This window comes from Aethalodelphis obliquidens, unplaced genomic scaffold (assembly GCF_003676395.1).
Source record: "Aethalodelphis obliquidens isolate GAN/ISIS:26980383/991018 unplaced genomic scaffold, ASM367639v1 scaffold72, whole genome shotgun sequence".
In the NCBI taxonomy this organism is placed as follows: domain Eukaryota; kingdom Metazoa; phylum Chordata; class Mammalia; order Artiodactyla; family Delphinidae; genus Aethalodelphis; species Aethalodelphis obliquidens.
The window spans coordinates 1,306,601-1,326,071 of record NW_020838016.1 but is presented as its reverse complement, the minus strand read 5'-3'; positions in this window follow the sequence as shown (position 1 = coordinate 1,326,071).

Below are 19,471 nucleotides of genomic sequence, written 5' to 3'. Positions count from 1 at the left end.
AGAGAGAGAGAGAGAGAGAGAGAGAGAGAGAGCACATGCTCTGGCATATCCTCTGTACACCCTAATGACCAGAAATGAGCCACGTGCCCAAGCTTATGACACTCACTGGCAGAGGACTATGGGATTGCCATGACTGGTTTAGCCTAATCGTGATTTCTCCAAATATGATTGGTCTTCTGTCTGCAAGGAGGAAGAGGGGCATGGCTGTTGGGTAGGCTTCTGACAGTGTCTGCCTTGAGGCACTCACAGCCCACCTGGGAAGCCAGACAAAATGCTAACAGGTAATGGAGTGGAAGTCGTGGCACTAATGGTGCAAACAAAGTTGGAGGGGGGATGCTTCAGGGATGTGACAGGCATATGAGTGGGGTCTTGAGGCTTGAGGAAGATTTCTTCAGGCAAAGAAGTGGGGCAGAGGAAAGGAAACAGCATGGGGAAGGGTGTGGAAGCAGCAGGAGCACAGGGTGGTCAGGGACCCTGAGGAAAGCGCTGGAAGGGAGTCTTCAGGAGGTAGGAGTGTGTGCTGAGAGGCAGGAGAAGCGGGTGATCCCAGATCATGGAGGCCTTGAATGCTGGGCTAGGGAGGTTGGGCTTGATCCTGAGAGCGGTCAGGAGTCTTTGGACGTTTGAAGCAGGGAAGTGGCTGATTAGCTGAGCCACTTTTCAAGGGAAAGCCTATGTTCCTCAGCTTTGGATTGCACTTCCCAGGGGTTATACGGTGGTGTGGTCGGGGCTTTTGAAGCCACAGGATGAATGCGTGCATCTTCTTGCATGTAAGGGAATGGTTAGAGGAGAAAAAAATTAAGACATGTATCCAGTAAGCAACTTAAAATTTATTTTGATACTGAAACTAGCAAAGTAAGACACAGGATTTGCAGGAATAATAGAGATAAAAGAGAAGACTTTAAATAAATCGTGAGTTTGTAGTGTGTTTCTTTGGGATACGATCCCAGTCCTCCTGAGTCTATGTTTACTGTCGTATCTGATCAGGGGTTTGTTGATGGAGAGGTTGTAAAGCCCTGGAGCAAGTAACGAGGGCAGCAGGAAGCTATCTTATCCCCCACCCCCACCCCGCTCCCAGGATGTTCGCCACTGGCCTGCCAGTGCCCAGAGATCCCTGAAAGCTTCACTGGAAAGTATCCCTCTCAGAGGCGTTCACAGAGAGTATCAGGCATTTGCAACTCTGTGTGAATTAACCTAAAGATACTCTGCTGGATTGTTCTATTGTCAACTTGGTTAACTGGGAACTATGTTTCCAGAATCCCCTTTCCTGTATGGTTTCAGGTTAGAGTTGGCCAAAAGAGGAACCTGCACCAAATTCGGGAGGTGAAAGAGAAGCAGAAGGCATTACTCTCGGATGTCATCATGGTTAGAGGCAGTGACAGGTGAAGAGGTGCCAGCACGTTCCGGCTCGCCCTGGCCCTCCTGAGCTCTGAGGCAAGCTCTTCCATCCAAGTGCTGTCCCTGATGACCACCGGCAGCCCCAGGCCCATCACCAGATGCTGGGGACCCACAGCCCACACAGGCACAGCTTCGTACACGTTTCTCCATCAGCTTCCCCTTCGCATCCCACTTCAACAGCGGATGTACTTCTTTGATTGACAGGCTGGTGACTCTCTCATCTCACTCCTCCTTTCTGACCTCCACTTCCAAGCTCTTCCCATCATTGTATAAGGTCTAATTCCAAATCCGTTATCCCAGAGCTCACTGCGGTTCTGCTTCCCTGATTGAACCTGGATTGATATACAAAATTTCCTTTTGATGCTTCACTCAGCCCTGAGGACAGAGAGGTTTTGATAGAAAATAAAGAGAGGAGGTAATCTCCAACAAGGACCTACTGCATAGTGCAGGGGACTATACTCAATATTTTGTAATAACCTATAAGGGAAAATCTGAAAAAATAGATATATATGTATATATAACTGAATCACTTTGCTGTACACCTGAAACTAACACAACATTGTAAATCAGCTACACCTCAATGAAAATAAACTAATTTAAAAAAACAAAGAGAGAGGAGGTAATCTTAAAGCTGTGGCAGTATTTGAGAGGTGAGCCTAGACAGGGATATGGCAGTGGGAAGTTGTAAGCCCAGAGATCAGTGAGGTCCCACCACGGGTGGCAGATATAAGGGCCGTGCAGAGGTGAGAGAGCGTCAGTGGAAGAATGGTTCCTGCTTCCTGCTTTCACCATGACCTGCTTCTGACAACAGCTTACTCATTCTCTTCTGGCTGTCAGAATGGTTTGTTGAACAATGGCTTGTAACAGATGAGGCTTTTATGCCCAAGAGAGAAACAGAATCACAGAAAGTGCACAAAGGCAGGAGCAGTGGAAAATAGAACACTGAGTAAGAAGAAAGCCGCACAAGGAATTCATTAATCTAGACAGGACTTCGAAGAATTCCTTTTGTGGCATTGACTTTATAAAACTACATCTTTCTTTATTGTCTTCATATCTGGAATCATAGAAGACATAAGTAGATCTCTCCGTATATTTTGAGAATGTTGTCTATTCCATTGTTCATGATCCTATACATAAAGATCCATGTAAAAATTGTCCTTTCAGAGTGCAAAGATGGGAAAAATTTGGAGTCTTGCAATAATCTGCAAAACATTCATTTATAAGGCAAAAAGAATGACACCTATTTTATTTTCCTTTTTGTCCTGGCTGCCAGGAAACTCAGAGATACATTTTATGATTGGAGGCAAGAGTGTTCTTTAGTCTGAGTTGGTGTTATCATTCTGTATTTGGTTCCTTTGAGAGTCAGTCCTTGAAGTTTCTTTGTGAATACTTTAAGACAGTTTTGTGTTTGTTGAATTTGCCAAAGGTCCTGCCTCTTGCTTTCTTCTTTGGTTTTGGAGACAACCTAGAGAGGACATATTTCATTTCTGATACTTGACACCATTCCTTCCCATTCCACCCAAGAAATCAACGTGATTCTTGACTGAGAGGAAGACAAAGGAGAACGTGGAAGCTGTATTTCCAGTTTGGACAGAAATGAAATTACACTTGCACATGGATCATAATTAAGCATATGGTTATTTTTGTGATGAAATATAACCAAGATATGGAATACCTTCAGGATTGCTCAGTCGTTTGGAAAAAAACTTAGTGGTTTGCTCCTAAATAGTCAATAAGGGGTTTTCAGAGTCATATAATGCATGTTCTTACAGGTTACCATGGAGACCGTGGGCTCCTTCTATTGGTTCCTCAGCTTTTTCATTTTTAGGTAATGGTCCAGTTACTAAAACAAACAAACAAATAAAAAACATATAAATTGTTGTCCAATAGACTCATACAGAGGTGGCTTTATTCTTTTCCAACTTTTTGAAAATGTAGTTATATAGTTTGTAATTAAGTTTATAAAGAAAAGTTTGTTATGACAACAAACTGAATTCCTATTTGTAAGGTTGAAGTCCATAAATTTAATCACAACAATTTTATCCTCAGGCTACAGAAAAGTAGATTAAAATCAACATGGATAATTTAATCTGAAGCCCTGAAGGGAATTCAAACTGGTTCCAGAGAACAGGAAAACAAATGTCAAGGTAAATTCAATCTCACTTTATTAGAGAAATGAAAGATCTGGGTAGCACAGCCCAGGTTAACTATCAGTAAAATGGCAAAAAATGATATAGTTATTATGTAAACATATCATAGCAAACCCAAATACACAGACACACTCTATGTACACACACAAACACATCCACACAACAAAAGTACCATGAAAGCAAGAATTTTTCTGTTTTGTGATACTGCCAGAGACCAAAACCCTGTCTTGCAGTAGTAGGTACTCAAATCTATGTTGAATAAATGATTCAAATATAAACAACATAGAAAGATACCAGCATGGAAGAAAATATCACCCTTAACCTGGGGCATATTCTCCATAAGTGCTTTGCACTAAAAGAACATGTAGATTCTTAATTTAATATGATAATATCTATGAGATAATCAGCAAGACAGCAGAATGGGTTGAAGAGGATATTGCAAAGCTAAATAAAAGTTAATACTATTAATATGTAATAAATAAACCCAATACAGTTATGAATAGATGTAGCTGAAAGTCAAATTTTGGTGAGGAGTCTTGAGATAATCAGAATGAATGCAGAGAAAAGGAGAAAAAATTATTTTAAATTAGACAGGAGATGATAGACATGAAGAGGGCAAAGATGACCCTTTGATGGCTTTGAAGTAGAAACTCTCACAGATGGAACAGAAAAAATATTCAGAGATGTAATACAAAAAAGTTGCCTTGAAATGAAAGAAGAATAAAATTTTTAGGCCGAAAGGGCATATCACATACTTGGAAAAACTGATCAAGAATGATGGTGATTAAAGCAGATCTACATTCTGATTTATTTAAGAACTTGAAAAAATGGAGGAAAATTATTTAGGTGTACAGGAAGAAGAGGTAGGAGTTAGACTGGCCTTAGACTTTAAAAGTCCAAGCCAAAGACTATGAAGTAAAGTCAGCCAAGTTCTGAGGGAAACAAAGTGTGACCCAGAAACACTGTACCTAGTCAATTCTTACCCAAATGTAACAGAATCAGTCAGACATGTTCAAACATGAAGTAAGTCAGGAAGTCAAGTTCCCATCAGCCATCCACACTTTGGAAAATTCATTAAAGATAAATCTATCTAACCAAGAGATGAAACACAATAAAGAATCCAAGAATGACAAAGCTGTGGTTAAAGTAATCATAGTTCATTTAAATATAGACAGACCAAGGCTGGACAACAAAAGGAATTATAGTTTCAGAAAAGAATGTGAATACTATAAACCTTGATTAAGTAAAAATGACGTGAGCCAAAAAAAAAAAAACAAAAAACAAAAAACTAAGAGGGAAAGAGAAAGAAAAAGAGAAAGGGTGTAGCTGTGCTAACAATTGCATGTTTTCTAGTATAGAGAATTGATACTATATAAAACCAAAACATGTATTATAAAGTAATACATAATATTCCAACCAAATGAGTTGAAAACTTATGTCCACACAGAGTCTGTACACAGATGTCTGTAGCAGCTTTATTCATAATTGCCCCAAATTGAAAGCAACCAAGATTTCCTTCAATAGATGAATGCATAAACAAATTAGTGTGCCATATTTCATCCATTGAGTGGAATAGTATTCAGTAATGAAAAGAAATGAGCTATCAAGCCATGAAAAAACAGGCAGGAACTTTAAATTCATAGTGCTAAGTGAAAGAAAGCAATCTGAAAAGGCTACATGCTGTATGATTCCTACTATATGACATTCAGGAAAAAGCAAAACTATAGGGACAGTAAAAAGATCAGTAGTTGCCAGGGGTGCCAGGAGGGGGAAAGGATGAATAGGTAGAGCACAGAGGATCTTTAGCGAAGTGACACTATTCTGTATGATACTGTTATGGTGGATACATTTATCAAAACCCAAAGAATGTACAACACAAAGAGCAAACTCTAATGTAAATTATGGACTTTAGTTAATAATAATGTATTAATATTGGTTTACCAATTGTAACAAAGGTACCACACTAATGCAAGAAGTTAATAATAGAGAACACTCTGTGTGGGAGAGAGAGTATACAGGAAGTCTCTGTACAATCTGCTCAATTTTTCTGTAAACCTAAAACCGTTATAAAAAATAGTCTACTAATTAGAAATTATTACCTAATTTTATAAATTTTAAACAATAAATACCAAATTTAAAGTTTTTGTCTCAATGTTTGCCAGTCAAAATTTCTAGAGCTAGATAAGTATACAAGAAATTTTAATACTTTAACTTTAAAATAATTTTTTGTAAGTTTGTAGCATATATATGTCTGAAGTTCATAAAGCTTAATACTGCATTAAGAATTTTGGGATGGTTATCTATCTATCTTTCTATCTATCTATATCTATCAATCTATCTATCTATCCATCTATCTATCCATCAATCATCTATCTGTCATCATCTATCTAGAATGTTAATATTTGTGGAATCTGAGTGAAGCGTATACAGGAATTCTTTGAAATTTATTCTTTCAACTCTTCTGTGTTTGAAATTATGTCAAAATAATAAGCAAAAGAAAAAACCCTTCAAATCCCAAACGTTGTAGCCTTATGGGTGGGTTACTGAGTTTAGTTTACAGACAAATACACTTTGTGTTGCTTCTGGAAATCTAGCTTTGCGCCCCTTTCCTTGTGGTGGCTGGTGTGTAAAGTACAGCGTGTGTCTCACTTTAGAAGGTCTATCCCAACAACCCCAGACCACTGGACCCTCAGAGGCTTCACCCATGTTCATAGGGTTTATCTCCCCCATCTGGCATGAAGGTACCTTACTGAGGCACCTAGATGCTAGCTCCTTGGGCCCACCAAGTCCAATTAGCATCATGAAAACATGTAATGTATCAGCTTGGTGTTCTTGGGTCCTTTTAGAATACATTATGACCAAGTGCAGGGGAGCAGACATGGCCGGAGGCAAGACAGGAAATGTATACCTTTGTCCCTGCCGGGAGGGACAGGAGAGGGTGGGGATAAAAGCATTTTCCGGGTCAATAGAGGCACACCAGGTGCCAGGGCTATGTGGATTTGCTCCAGTGAAAATACCACCCCTGCAATCTTGCTGTGATCCCCCTCACCATTTGCTTACTCTGTGATCATTCTCCCTGACCCACCTGACTGTGCACTGACCACCCAGGTGAGTTAGTTGGGCATAAGGTAGGAACCACCACCCTGCATCTTCAAGTCTTTGGTGGTGGCACTAAACTCTCATGGGGGGCAGAGAAAAGCATTATAAGAAGGCTGGCACACTGAAGGAGCTTGATAAATGGTAGCCATCATCATGATCATCGTCATCGTTGTTGCTGTTATTGTTTAAGCCAAACCAGGGCCAAAATTTATATTACCACTTTCCTTTATAAATACCATATTTCATTGGTCCTAAGAAGCACATTGTTTCACACTTTAACATCTCTGAAATCAATATATGATAACAGTGATGATGTGTTACTGCTTTCCAATTGGATTGAAATTGAATTCATTCACAGAGGATTTCTATTTGCTTCTACCAGTCCCTTGGGGGCAGAAACAGATCTACATGAAGCCAATGAAACTAAAACTTCAAGGCCCCTCACTTGTGCTACTTTTCCAAGGCCCTGCAAGGGGCCTGAGTCACAGCTTCATATGTTCATCTGTTTTTGTAAAATTTGCAAGAAAAAGATATTCTTTATTCCTTTCCTAAAGATGGTTCCAAATCGTGTAAGCTTCAGGGTCTGGCTGAACCTTCTCTTGCTATCCTACTCTGCTTGTCTTTTTCTTGCTATCTCTTTTTTTTTTTTTTTTTACATCTTTATTGGAGTATAATTGCTTTACAATGGTGTGTTAGTTTCTGCTTTATAACAAAGTGAATCAGTTATACATATACATATGTTCCCATATCTCTTCCCTCTTGCGTCTCCCTCCCTCCCACACTCTCTACCCACCCCTCTAGGTGGTCACAAAGCACCGAGGGGATCTCGCTGTGCTTTGCGGCTGCTTCCCACTAGCTATCTATTTTACGTTTGGTAGTGCATATATGTCCATGCCACCCTCTCACTTTGTCACAGCTTACACTTCCCCCTCCCCATATCCTCAAGTCCATTCTCTAGTAGATCTGTGTCTTTATTCCTGTCTTAACCCTAGGTTCTTCATGACATTTTTTTTCTCTTAAATTCCATATATATGTGTTAGCATACGGTATTTGTCTTTCTCTTTCTGACTTACTTCACTCTGTATGACAGACTCTAGGTCCATCCACCTCATTACAAATAGCTCAATTTCGTTTCTTTTTATGGCTGAGTAACATTCCATTGTATATATGTGCCACATCTTCTTTATCCATTCATCTGATGATGGACACTTAGGTTGTTTCCATTTCCAGGCTATTGTAAATAGAGCTGCAATGAACATTTTGGTACATGCCTCTTTTTGAATTATGGTTTTCTCAGGGTATATGCCCAGTAGTGGGATTGCTGGGTCATATGGTAGTTCTATTTGTAGTTTTTTAAGGAATCTCCATAATGTTCTCCACAGTGGCTGAACCAATTCACATTCCCACCAGCAGTGCAAGAGTGTTCCCTTTTCTCCACACCCTCTCCAGCATTTATTGTTTCTAGATTTTTTGATGATGGCCATTCTGACTGGTGTGAGATGATATCTCATTGTAGTTTTGATTTGCATTTCTCTAATGATTAATGATGTTGAACATTCTTTCATGTGTTTGTTGGCAGTCTGTACATCTTCTTTGGAGAAATGTCTATTTATGTCTTCTGCCCATTTTTGGATTGGGTTGTCTGTTTTTTTGTTATTGAGCTGCATGAGCTGCTTGTAAACTTTGGAGATTAATCCTTTGTCAGTTGCTTCATTTGCAAATATTTTCTCCCATTCTGAGGGTTGTCTTTTGGTCTTGTTTATGGTTTCCTTTGCTGTGCAAAAGCTTTGAAGTTTCATTAGGTCCCATTTGTTTATTTTTGTTTTTATTTCCATTTCTCTAGGAGGTGGGTCAAAAAGGATCTTGCTGTGATTTATGTCATAGAGTGTTCTGCCTATGTTTTCCTCTAAGAGTTTGATAGTTTCTGGCCTTACATTTAGGTCTTTAATCCATTTTGAGCTTATTTTTGTGTATGGTGTTAGGGAGTGATCTAATCTCATACTTTTACATGTAGCTGTCCAGTTTTCCCAGCACCACTTATTGAAGAGGCTGTCCTTTCTCCACTGTACATTCCTGCCTCCTTTATCAAAGATAAGGTGTCCATATGTGCGTGGGTTTATCTCTGGGCTTTCTATCCTGTTCCATTGATCTATATTTCTGTTTTTGTGCCAGTACCATACTGTCTTGATTACTATAGCTTTGTAGTATAGTCTGAAGTCAGGGAGCCTGATTCCTCCAGCTCCATTTCTCGGTCTAAAGATTGCTCTGGCTATTCGGGGTCTTTTGTGTTTCCATACAAATTGTGAAATTTTCTTTTCTAGTTCTGTGAAAAATGCCAGTGGTAGTTTGATAGGGATTGCATTGAATCTGTAGATTGCTTTGGGTAGTAGAGTCATTTTCACAATATTGATTCTTCCAATCCAAGAACATGGTATATCCCTCCATCTATTTGTATCATCTTTAATTTCTTTCATCAGTGTCTTATAATTTTCTGCATACAGGTCTTTTGTCTTTTTAGGTAGGTTTATTCCTAAGTATTTTATTCTTTTTGTTGCAATGGTGAATGGGAGTGTTTTCTTGATTTCACTTTCAGAATTTTCATCATTACTGTATAGGAATGCTAGAGATTTCTGTGCTTTAATTTTATATCCTGCTACTTTACCAATTTCATTGATTAACTCTAATAGTTTTCTGGTAGCATCTTTAGGATTCTCTATGTATAGTATCATGTCATCTGCAAACAGTGACAGCTTTACTTCTTCTTTTCTGATTTGGATTCCTTTTCTTCTCTGATTGCTGTGGCTAAAACTTCCAAAACTATATTGAATAAGAGTGGTGAGAGTCGGCAACCTTGTCTTGTTCCTGATCTTAGTGGAAATGCTTTCAGTTTTTCACCATTGAGGACGATGTTGGCTGTGGGTTTGTCATATATGGCCTTTATTATGTTGAGGAAAGTTCCCTCTATTCCTACTTTCTGCAGGGCTTTTATCATAAATGGGTGTTGAATTTTGTCAAAAGCTTTCTCTGCATCTATTGAGATGACCATATGGCTATTCTCCTTCAATTTGTTGATATGGTGTATCACATTGATTGATTTGTGTATATTGAAGAATCCTTGCAGTCCTGGAATAAACCCCACTTAATCATGGTGTATGATCCTCTTAATGTGCTGTTGGATTCTGTGTGCTAGTATTTTGTTGAGGATTTTTGCATCTATGTTCATCAGTGATATTGGCCTGTAGTTTTCTTTCTTTGTGACATCCTTTTCTGGTTTTGGTATCAGGGTGATAGTGGCCTCATAGAATGAATTTGGGAGTGTTCCTCCCTCTGCTATATTTTGGAAGAGTTTGAGAAGGATAGGTGTTAGCTCTTCTCTAAATGTTTGATAGAATTCGCCTGTGAAGCCATCTGGTCCTGGGCTTTTGTTTGTTGGAAGATTTTTAATCACAGTTTCAATTTCAGTACTTGTGATTGGTCTGTTCATATTTTCTATTTCTTCCTGATTCAGTCTTGGCAGGTTGTGCATTTCTAAGAATTTGTGCATTTGATTGGCATAGAGTTGCTTGTAGTAATCTCTCAAGATCTTTTGTATTTCTGCAGTGTCAGTCGTTACTTCTCCTTTTTCATTTCTAATTCTATTGATTTGAGTCTTCTCCCTGTTTTTCTTGATGGGTTTGGCTAATGGTTTATCAATTTTGCTTATCTTCTCAAAGAACCAGCTTTTAGTTTTACTGATCTTTGCTATTGTTTCCTTCATTTCTTTTTCATTTATTTCTGATCTGATCTTCATGATTTCTTTCCTTCTGCTAATTTGGGGGTTTTTTTGTTCTTCTTTCTCTAACTGCTTTAGGTGCAAGGTTAGGTTGTTTAATCGAGATGTTTCCTGTTTCTTAAGGTAGGATTGTATTGCTATAAACTTCCCTCTTAGAATTGCTTTTGTTGCATCGCATAGGTTGTGGGTCGTCGTGTCTCCACTGTCATTTGTTTCTAGGTATTTTTTGATTTTCTTTTGGTTTCTTCAGTGATCACTTCGTTATTAACTAGTGTGTATTGTTTAGCCTCCATGTGTTTGTATTTTTTACAGATCTTTTCCTGTAATTGATATTTAGTCTCATAGCGTTGTGTTCAGAAAAGTTACTTGATAAAATTTCAATTTTCTAAAATTTACCAAGGCTTGATTTGTGACCCAAGATATGATCTATACTGGAGAATGTTCCATGAGCACTTGAGAAGAATGTGTATTCTGTTGTTTTTGGATGGAATGTCCTATAAATATCAATTAAGTCCATCTTGTTTAATGTATCATTTAAAACTTGTGTTTCCTCATTTACTTTCATTTTGGATGATCTGTCCATTGCCTTATGTATTGAGGTGCTCCTATGTTGGGTGCATAAATATTTACAATTGTTATATCTTCTTCTTGGATCGATCCTTGATCATTATGTAGTGTCCTTCTTTGTCTCTTCTAATAGTCTTTATTTTAAAGTCTATTTTGTCTGATATGAGAATAGCTACTCCAGCTTTCTTTTGGTTTCCATTTGCATGGAATACCTTTTTCCATACCCTCACTTTCAGTCTGTATGTGTCTCTAGGTCTGAAGTGGGTCTCTTGTAGACAGCATATATATGGGTCTTGTTTTTGTATCCATTCAGCCAGTCTGTGTCTTTTGGTGGGAGCATTTAATCCATTTACATTTAAGGTAATTATCGATATGTATGTTCTTGTTCCCATTTTCTTAATTGTTTGGGGTTTGTTATTATAGGTCTTTTCCTTCTCTTGTGTTTCTTGCCTAGACAAGTTCCTTTAGCATTTGTTGTAAAGCTGGTTTGGTGGTGCTGAACTCTCTCAGCTTTTGCTTGTCTGTAAAGGTTTTAATTTCTCCATCAAATCTGAATGAGATCCTCACTGGGCTGAGTAATCTTGGTTGTAGGTTTTTCTCCTTCATCACTTTAACTATGTCCTGCCAGTCCTTTCTGGCTTGAAGAGTTTCTGCTGAAAGATCAGCTGTTAACCTTATGGGGATTCCATTGTGTGTTATTTGTTGTTTATCCCTTGCTGCTTTTAATATGTTTTCTTTGTATTTAATTTTTGGCAGTTTGATTAATATGTGTCTTGGCTGTTTCTCCTTGAATTTATCCTGTATGGGGCTCTGTGTGCTTGGTGGACTTGATTAACTATTTCTTTTCCCACATTAGGGAAGTTTTCAACTATACTCTCTTCAAATATTTTCTCAGTCCCTTTCTTTTTCTCTTCTTCTTCTGGAACCCCTATAATTCGAATGTTGGTGCATTTAATGTTGTCCCAGTGGTCTCTGAGATTTTCCTCAGTTCTGTTCATTCTTTTTTCTTTATTCTGCTCTGCAGTAGTTATTTCCACTATTCTATCTTCCAGGTCACTTATCCGTTCTTCTGCCTCAGTTATTCTGCTATTGATCCCATCTAGAGTATTTTTAATTTCATTTATTGTGTTGTTCATCATTGCTTGTTTCATCTCTAGTTCTTCTAGGTCCTTGTTAAATGTTTCTTGCATTTTGTCTATTCTATTTCCAAGATTCTGGATCATCTTTACTATCATTATTCTGAATTCTTTTTCAGGTAGACTGCCTATTTCCTCTTCAGTTGTTAGGTCTGGTGGGTTTTTATCTTGCTCCTTCATCTGCTGTGTGTTTTTCTGTCTTCTCATTTTACTTATCTTACTGTGTTTGGGGCCTCCTTTTTGCAGGCTGCAGGTTCATAGTTCCCGTTGTTTTTGGTGTCTGTCCCCAGTGGCTAAAGTTGGTTCAGTGGGTTGTGTAGGCTTCCTGGTGGAGGGCACTAGTGCCTGTGTTCTGGTGGATGCGGCTGGATCTTTTTTTTCTGGTGGGCAGGTCCACGTCTGGTGGTGTGTTTTGGGGTGTCTGTGGACTTATTATGATTTTAGGCAACCTCTCAGCTAATGGGTGGGGTTGTGTTCCTGTGTTGCTAGTTGTTTGGCATAGGGTGTGCAGCACTGTAGCTTGCTGGTCGAGTGAAGCTGGGTGTTGGTGTTGAGATGGAGATCTCTGTGAGATTTTCGCCGTTTGATGTTACATTGAGCTGGGAGGTCTCTTGTGGACCAGTGTCCTGAAGTTAGCTCTCCCACCTCAGAGGCACAGCACTGACTGCTGGCTGCACCACCAAGAGCCTTTCATCCACACGGCTCAGAATAAAAGGAGAAAAAGTAGAAAGAAAGAGGATAAAAGAAAATAAAATAAAGCTATTAAAATAAAACAATAATTATTAAGAAAAAAATATTATTAAAAGTAAAAAAAAAAAAAGGACGGATGGAACCCTAGGACAAATGGTGAAAGCAAAGCTATACAGACAAAATCTCACACAGAAGCATACACATACACACTCACACAAAGAGGAAACGGGGAAAAAATAATAAATCTTGCTCTCAAAGTCTACCTCCTCAATTTGGGATGATTCATTCTCTATTCAGGTATTCCACAGATGCAGGGTACATCAAGTTGATTGTGGAGATTTAATCCGCTGCTCCTGAGGCTGCTGGGAGAGATTTCCCTTTCTCTTCTTTGTTAGCACAGCTCCCGGGGTTCAGCTTTGGATCTTGCCCCGCCTCTGCGTATAGGTCGCCGGAGGGCGTCTGTTCTTCGCTCAGACAGGACGGGGTTAAAGGAGCCGCTGATTTGGGAGCTCTGGCTCACTCAGGCCGGGGCGAGGGAGGGGTACGGAGTGCAGGGCGAGCTGCGGCGGCAGAGGCCGGCGTGACGTTGCACCAGCCTGAGGCGCGCCGTGTGTTCTCCCGTGGAAGTTGTCCCTGGATCCCGGGACCCTAGCAGTGGCGGGCTGCACAGGCTCCCCGGAAGGGAGGTGTGGATAGTGACCTGTGCTCGCACACAGGCTTCTTGGTGGCCGCAGCAGCAGCCTTAGCGTCTCATGCCCGTCTCTGGGGTCCGTGCTTTTAGCCGCGGCTTGCGCCCGTCTCTGGATCTCCTTTAAGCAGCGTTCTTAATCCCCTCTCCTCGCGCACCAGGAAACAAAGAGGAAAGAAAAAGTCTCTTGCCTCTTCGGCAGCTCCAGACTTTTCCCCAGACTCCCTCCCGGCTAGCCGTGGCGCACTAACCCCTGCAGGCTGTGTTCACGCCGTCAACCCCGGTCCTCTCCCTGCACTCCGACTGAAACCCGAGCCTCAGGTCCCAGCCCCGCCCACACCGGCGGGTGAGCAGACAAGCCTCTGAGGCTGGTGAGTGTCGGTCGGCCCCGATCCTCTGTGCGGGAATCTCTCCGCTTTGCCCTCCGCACCCCTGTTGCTGTGCTCTGCTCCGCGGCGCCGAAGCTCTCCCCTGCTCCGCCTCCCGCAGTCTCCGCGCACGCGAAGGGGCTTCCTAGTGTGTGGAAACCTTTCCTCCTTCACAGCTCCCTCCCACTGGTGCAGGTCCCGTCCCTATCCTTTTGTCTCTGTTTATTCTTTTTTCTTTTGCCGTACCCAGGTACGTGGGGAGTTTCTTGCCTTTTGGGAGGTCTGAGGTCTTCTGCCAGCATTCAGTAGGTGTTCTGTAGGAGTTGTTCCACGTGTAGGTGTATTTCTGATGTATCTGTGGGGAGGAAGGTGATCTCCGCGTCTTACTCTTCCGCCATCTTCCCCCTCTCCGCATTGCTATCTCTTTTCTGTATATTCTCATTTACCCATAAACTGAGGCCTTTAGTGTCTCAGCTTTATCAGGGGTGTCCTAGTAGACTTCCATTAGGGGTGGTTTTATTTCTTAGGGTTACATCCAGTAATGGTGCATTTTATAATCAATGATGCCTTAACTCCTATGAACATAGTATGTATTAGGGCACTCAGGCTGGGTCCAGCTGAGACCCTGTGGAGTTGGACTGCCCTGTTCCCTAGAGGTCCCTTTTGTGCTCTGGGGAGATTAGCCCCCCTAACTAAAATGGAGAGTTCAGGAGTTTCTTAAAACTTAGGAAATATCTGGGGACATTGAAACAGATGCCTGGTCACATACCCTGATTTGCACAGGGCCGAGAAAAGAATATGAATTCAGCCCAGATGTGGGGTTCACATCTGTCTGAGGAACCGAAGTGGTTGGTGGTAAGTCCTGATGTAGCTAGACTGAGGGAGAGGCTGTGGGACCTTGGAGAGAAAGTCACCATGAGGGAGAGGGAACTGGCAGAATGGTTCAGCTGAGCAAGTGGGAGCTAGATGTGAGGTCATGTGAGCCTCTCTTGATTCATTACCCCTTCCAAGAGGTCAAAGAAAGGAGAGGGATGCACATAAAATGAAAGACCTATGTCACAGGAGGCCAAGCCTCTGCTAGGGGAACTCCTTCCAAAAGAGCTGCTTATGAGAAGCAGTGCAGTGGAATAGAAGGATTACCTGGAGGAAGGCTGCAAAACTGTTGGAATGGCAGCCACGCAATTTATACTCACTTAGGATACTATGGGATATCCTCCTGCCAGGCACTTCAGACATAATTGGGGAAGTGAAAGCAGGGCTTCTCACATAAGCTTGCAAGTATGACCTCAGTTGTTTTCATGGTTAAGTCCATTGTACATCCCACCCACCTCTACTCAGCTTTAATCTTCACTGTCCAATATGGTAGCCACCATCCATGTGTGGCTATTGAGCTCTTGAAATATGGCTAGTGTGGCTGAGGAACTGAAATTAAAAAAAAATTTTTTTTTAAATTGGGATATAGTTGTTTTACAATGTTGTGTTTGTTTTTACTGTACAGCGAAGTGGAGTTCCCTGTGCTATATATACAGCAGGTTCTCATTAGTTATCTGTTTTATACATATTAGTGTATATATGTCAATCCCAATCTCCCAGTTCATCTCACCCCCCCTTCCCCCTTGATGTCCATCAGATGTCCATCTTGTTCTTTACATCTGTGTCTCTATTTCTGCATTGCAAACTAAAATGTTGTTTAATTTTAATTAAAATTTTAATTTAAAAATTGAAACAGTATAGAATATTTGTCCTGTAAAACTTACAAGAAAAATTTGAAACATGTTTCATTTTTGATATTTATAGATTTAGAATTGATTTTGCAATTTATGTAATACCTCCTTAAACATGATATTAATAATTGGACACAAGAGTGAGTGGATTTACTTAACTTGGGCAGGTGTGGTTTTGAAATTAACATGCTTTTGCTTCAAAGTTACATGAACTCTTCTGAAAAAGGTGAATATAGGTGGTCAATATAGTTGTAAACATCAAAGGAAAACAATTTTTTGGTCCTCAATTCACTTACTGGAAAACTTTTAAGTATGTTTGGAACAACTTGGATTTGTAAATCTACTTTTTCAACTATAAATTTTATGAGAGCTAAATACAGATCAAGTACTTCTGATGAAAATTTAGTATCCAAATTGAGATGGACTAGAGGGCTAAAATATAAGCCAGATTAGAAGATTTAGTACCCCAAAAGAATGCAAAATTTCTAATTAATAAATTGCATGCTGAAATGATAGGATTTTGGATATAATGAGGTTAAGTAAAATGTTATCAAAATTAGTTTGACATATATACACCTGTCCCCCACTCCCTTTTAAAAATGTGACTATTAAAGTTTTAAATGACATATGTGGCTTGCATTCTGTTTCTGTTGGACAGTGCTGATCTAGGTTATTTGAAGGCAGGTTCACATTTTGTACATCTCTGTATCCTTGGCACCTACCATGGTGACATGTAACAGGGCTGCATAAATGGTTATTGAGGAAGAGGATTTAATCTTGGAGTGAGTTTTCCACTACTGAGCATGATGGTTGCTCAGGTAAACTGCTAAGACTGAATTCCCAAAATAATGTGTAAAACCACTCTTTAACTTTCCCAGGACAGTGTATGACCCTATATGTTTCTCTTACCTCTTTTCTCTTGGTCACCAGTAGCTAAATGATGAGGTGCTGAACCTACCACTAGTCTATTGATTCCTGCCACCCGCCCCCCACCACTCCCGTCCTGTGATTCCCTCTTAAAGCACCCAGAGCACCACTGGTTAGCAACAACTTGTACGCTTTTTTGCCAAGTATGCTTTTTAGTTTAAAATTGTGAACCTTGTTTATACATTTTTCCTGTTCAGGCCTTCAATAAGAAATTTCGCTGCACAAAACAAAACAACAAGCCAACAAAGTATCTATGACTTGTCCAAAGAAATTATGTAGTTTGTTGCTCACCCACTTTGCAAAATGCCTTCCCCTAAAATGCAACATGGGTTTTGTGTCCAATCCTAGAACTACACTGAAAGCTTGACTCCCTGGGGTGTGAATTACTTTTCACTCTCAGGAGGAGCTGGAGAAAATGGAGTATTTCCTCTTGTGTATGACCAGGACAATGGGGGTTTTTGTTGACTCTGCAGCACAGCACATCTATGCTGGGATCTACTCTGGTTCCTGCTCAATTTATTGTTCAAAATAACCAGTCTATATTATCTAATTAAGCCAGTCGCTTCCGCGGAGAAAATAGTTTGCTTTATTTCATCACTCATCTAGCAGATTAATTTCTTGAACATGACTGGACCTGCCTGTGCTATTGTGTCAGGAGACGGAGTTTTCAATCAAGACTGGGCAAGGACATGGCCTGGGTCACCCCTTCCTCTTCTTGTGTGTTGGAATATCCAAGCTAGAAATGCTGGACAAAACTTCATGTATTATTTGAGGTCCAGGGATATGAAGTATGGAGTGTTTCTGTCTGATATGATTAGGGCTGCCAGATAACTTTTTAGTAGACATATGTCTCAGACAATATGTGGGACATACTTCTATTAAAAATTATTCTTTATTTATCTGAAATTCAGATTCAACTGGGCACCTTGTATTTTTATTTTCTAAGTCCAGCAACCCCAGATAAGATGCTAGAATTGCCCCAAAGAGGCACCATCCTCTTTTACCATTTCTCAAAACAAAAAGATTATGTGTTTATGAAAGGATATCTATAGCACGATAGCATCAAAAACAATAAAATACTTAGGAATACATTTAACCAGGGAGGTGAAAGATCTCTACAGTGAAAACTATAAGACACTGATGAGAGAAATCAAAGAAGACACAAAGAAATGGAAAGGCATTCTGTGTTCATGGATTAGAAGAATTAATATTGTTAAAATGTCTAGACTACTCAAAGCCATTTAGAAATTCAATGCAATTCCTATCAATATTCCAATGGCATTTTTTACAGAAGTAGAAAAAACACTTCTAAAATTTACATGGAACCACAAAAATCCTGAATAGTGAAAACAATCCTGAGAAAGAAGAACAAAGTGGGAGGCATCACACTTCCCGATTTCAAGCTATAGTAATCAAAACAGTATGATATTGGCATAAAACAGCCACATAGACCAATGGAACAGAACTGAGAGCCCAGAAATAAACCCACACATATATGGTCAACTAGTATTTGACAAGGGAGCCAAAAATACTCAATGAAGAAAACACAGTCTCTTCAGTAACTGGCAAAATTGGATATTCACACATAAAACAATGAAACTGGATTCTTATCTTACACCACTCACACAAATTAACTCAAAATGGATTAAAGACTTAAATGCAAGATGGAAACCCATAAAAGTCCTCAAAGAAAACATAGGAAAAAAGCTCTTTGACATGGGTCTTGACAAATGATTTTTTGGATGACACCTAAAGTACAAGAAACAAAATAAAAAGTAAACAAGTGGGACTACATCAAACTGAAAAGCTTCTGTGCAGCAGAAGAAACAATCAACAAAAGAAAAAACAACCTACGGATTGGGAAAAAATATTTGCAAACTATACATCTGATAAGGGGTTAACATCCAAATTATAATAAGGAACTCACACAACTCAATAAAAAAAAAAAAAACCAAATAACCCAATTAAAAAATGGGCAAAGGGCATGCAAACATTTTTCCAAAGAAGATATATGAATGGCCAACAGGTAAGTGAAAAGATGCTCAACATCACTAATCATTAGGAAAATGTAAATCAAAATCACAATATGTCACCTCATGCCTGTTAAAATGGTTAGCATCAAAAAGACAAAAGATAGCAAATGCTGGAGAGGATGTGGAGAAAAGGGAACCCTTGTAGGATTGTAAATTGGTACCATTGCTATGGAAAACAGTGTGGAGTTTCCTCAAAAAATTAAAAATAGAACTGCCACATCATCCAGCATTTCCACTTCTGGGACTATATCCAAAGGAAATGAAAACACTATGTGAAAGGGATATCTGCACCCCCATGTTCATAGCATCATTACTTACAAAAGCCAAGGTATGGAAACAACCTAAGTGTCCATTGATGGATAATGGATAAAGAAGTTGTGAGATTACACACACACATACATACACACACACACATGCACACACACACACACACACAGTGAATATTATTCAGCCATTAGAAAGAACGAAATCTTGCCATTTGTGATAACATGGATGGAAGTCGAATGCGTTATACCAAGTGAAGTAAGTCAGACACGGAAAGACAAATACTGTATGATCTCACTTATATGTGAGACCTTAAAAAAAAAAAACAACTCATGGAAAAAGAGATCAGATTTGTGGTTACCAGAGGTAGGGGGTAGGGGGAGGGGAAATTGGATGAAGGTGGTCAAAAGGTATAAACTTCTAGTATATGGTAAATAAGTACTAGGGACGTAACATACATGACGTTATAGTTAGCATGATGACTATAGTTAACACTGCTGTATAGTATAGATGAAAGTTATTAAGAGAATGAATCCTGGGCTTCCCTGGTGGCGCAGTGGTTGAGAGTCCGCCTGCCGATGCAGGGGACGCGGGTTCGTGCCCCTGTCCAGGAAGATCCCACATGCCGTGGAGCGGCTGGGCCCATGAGCCATGG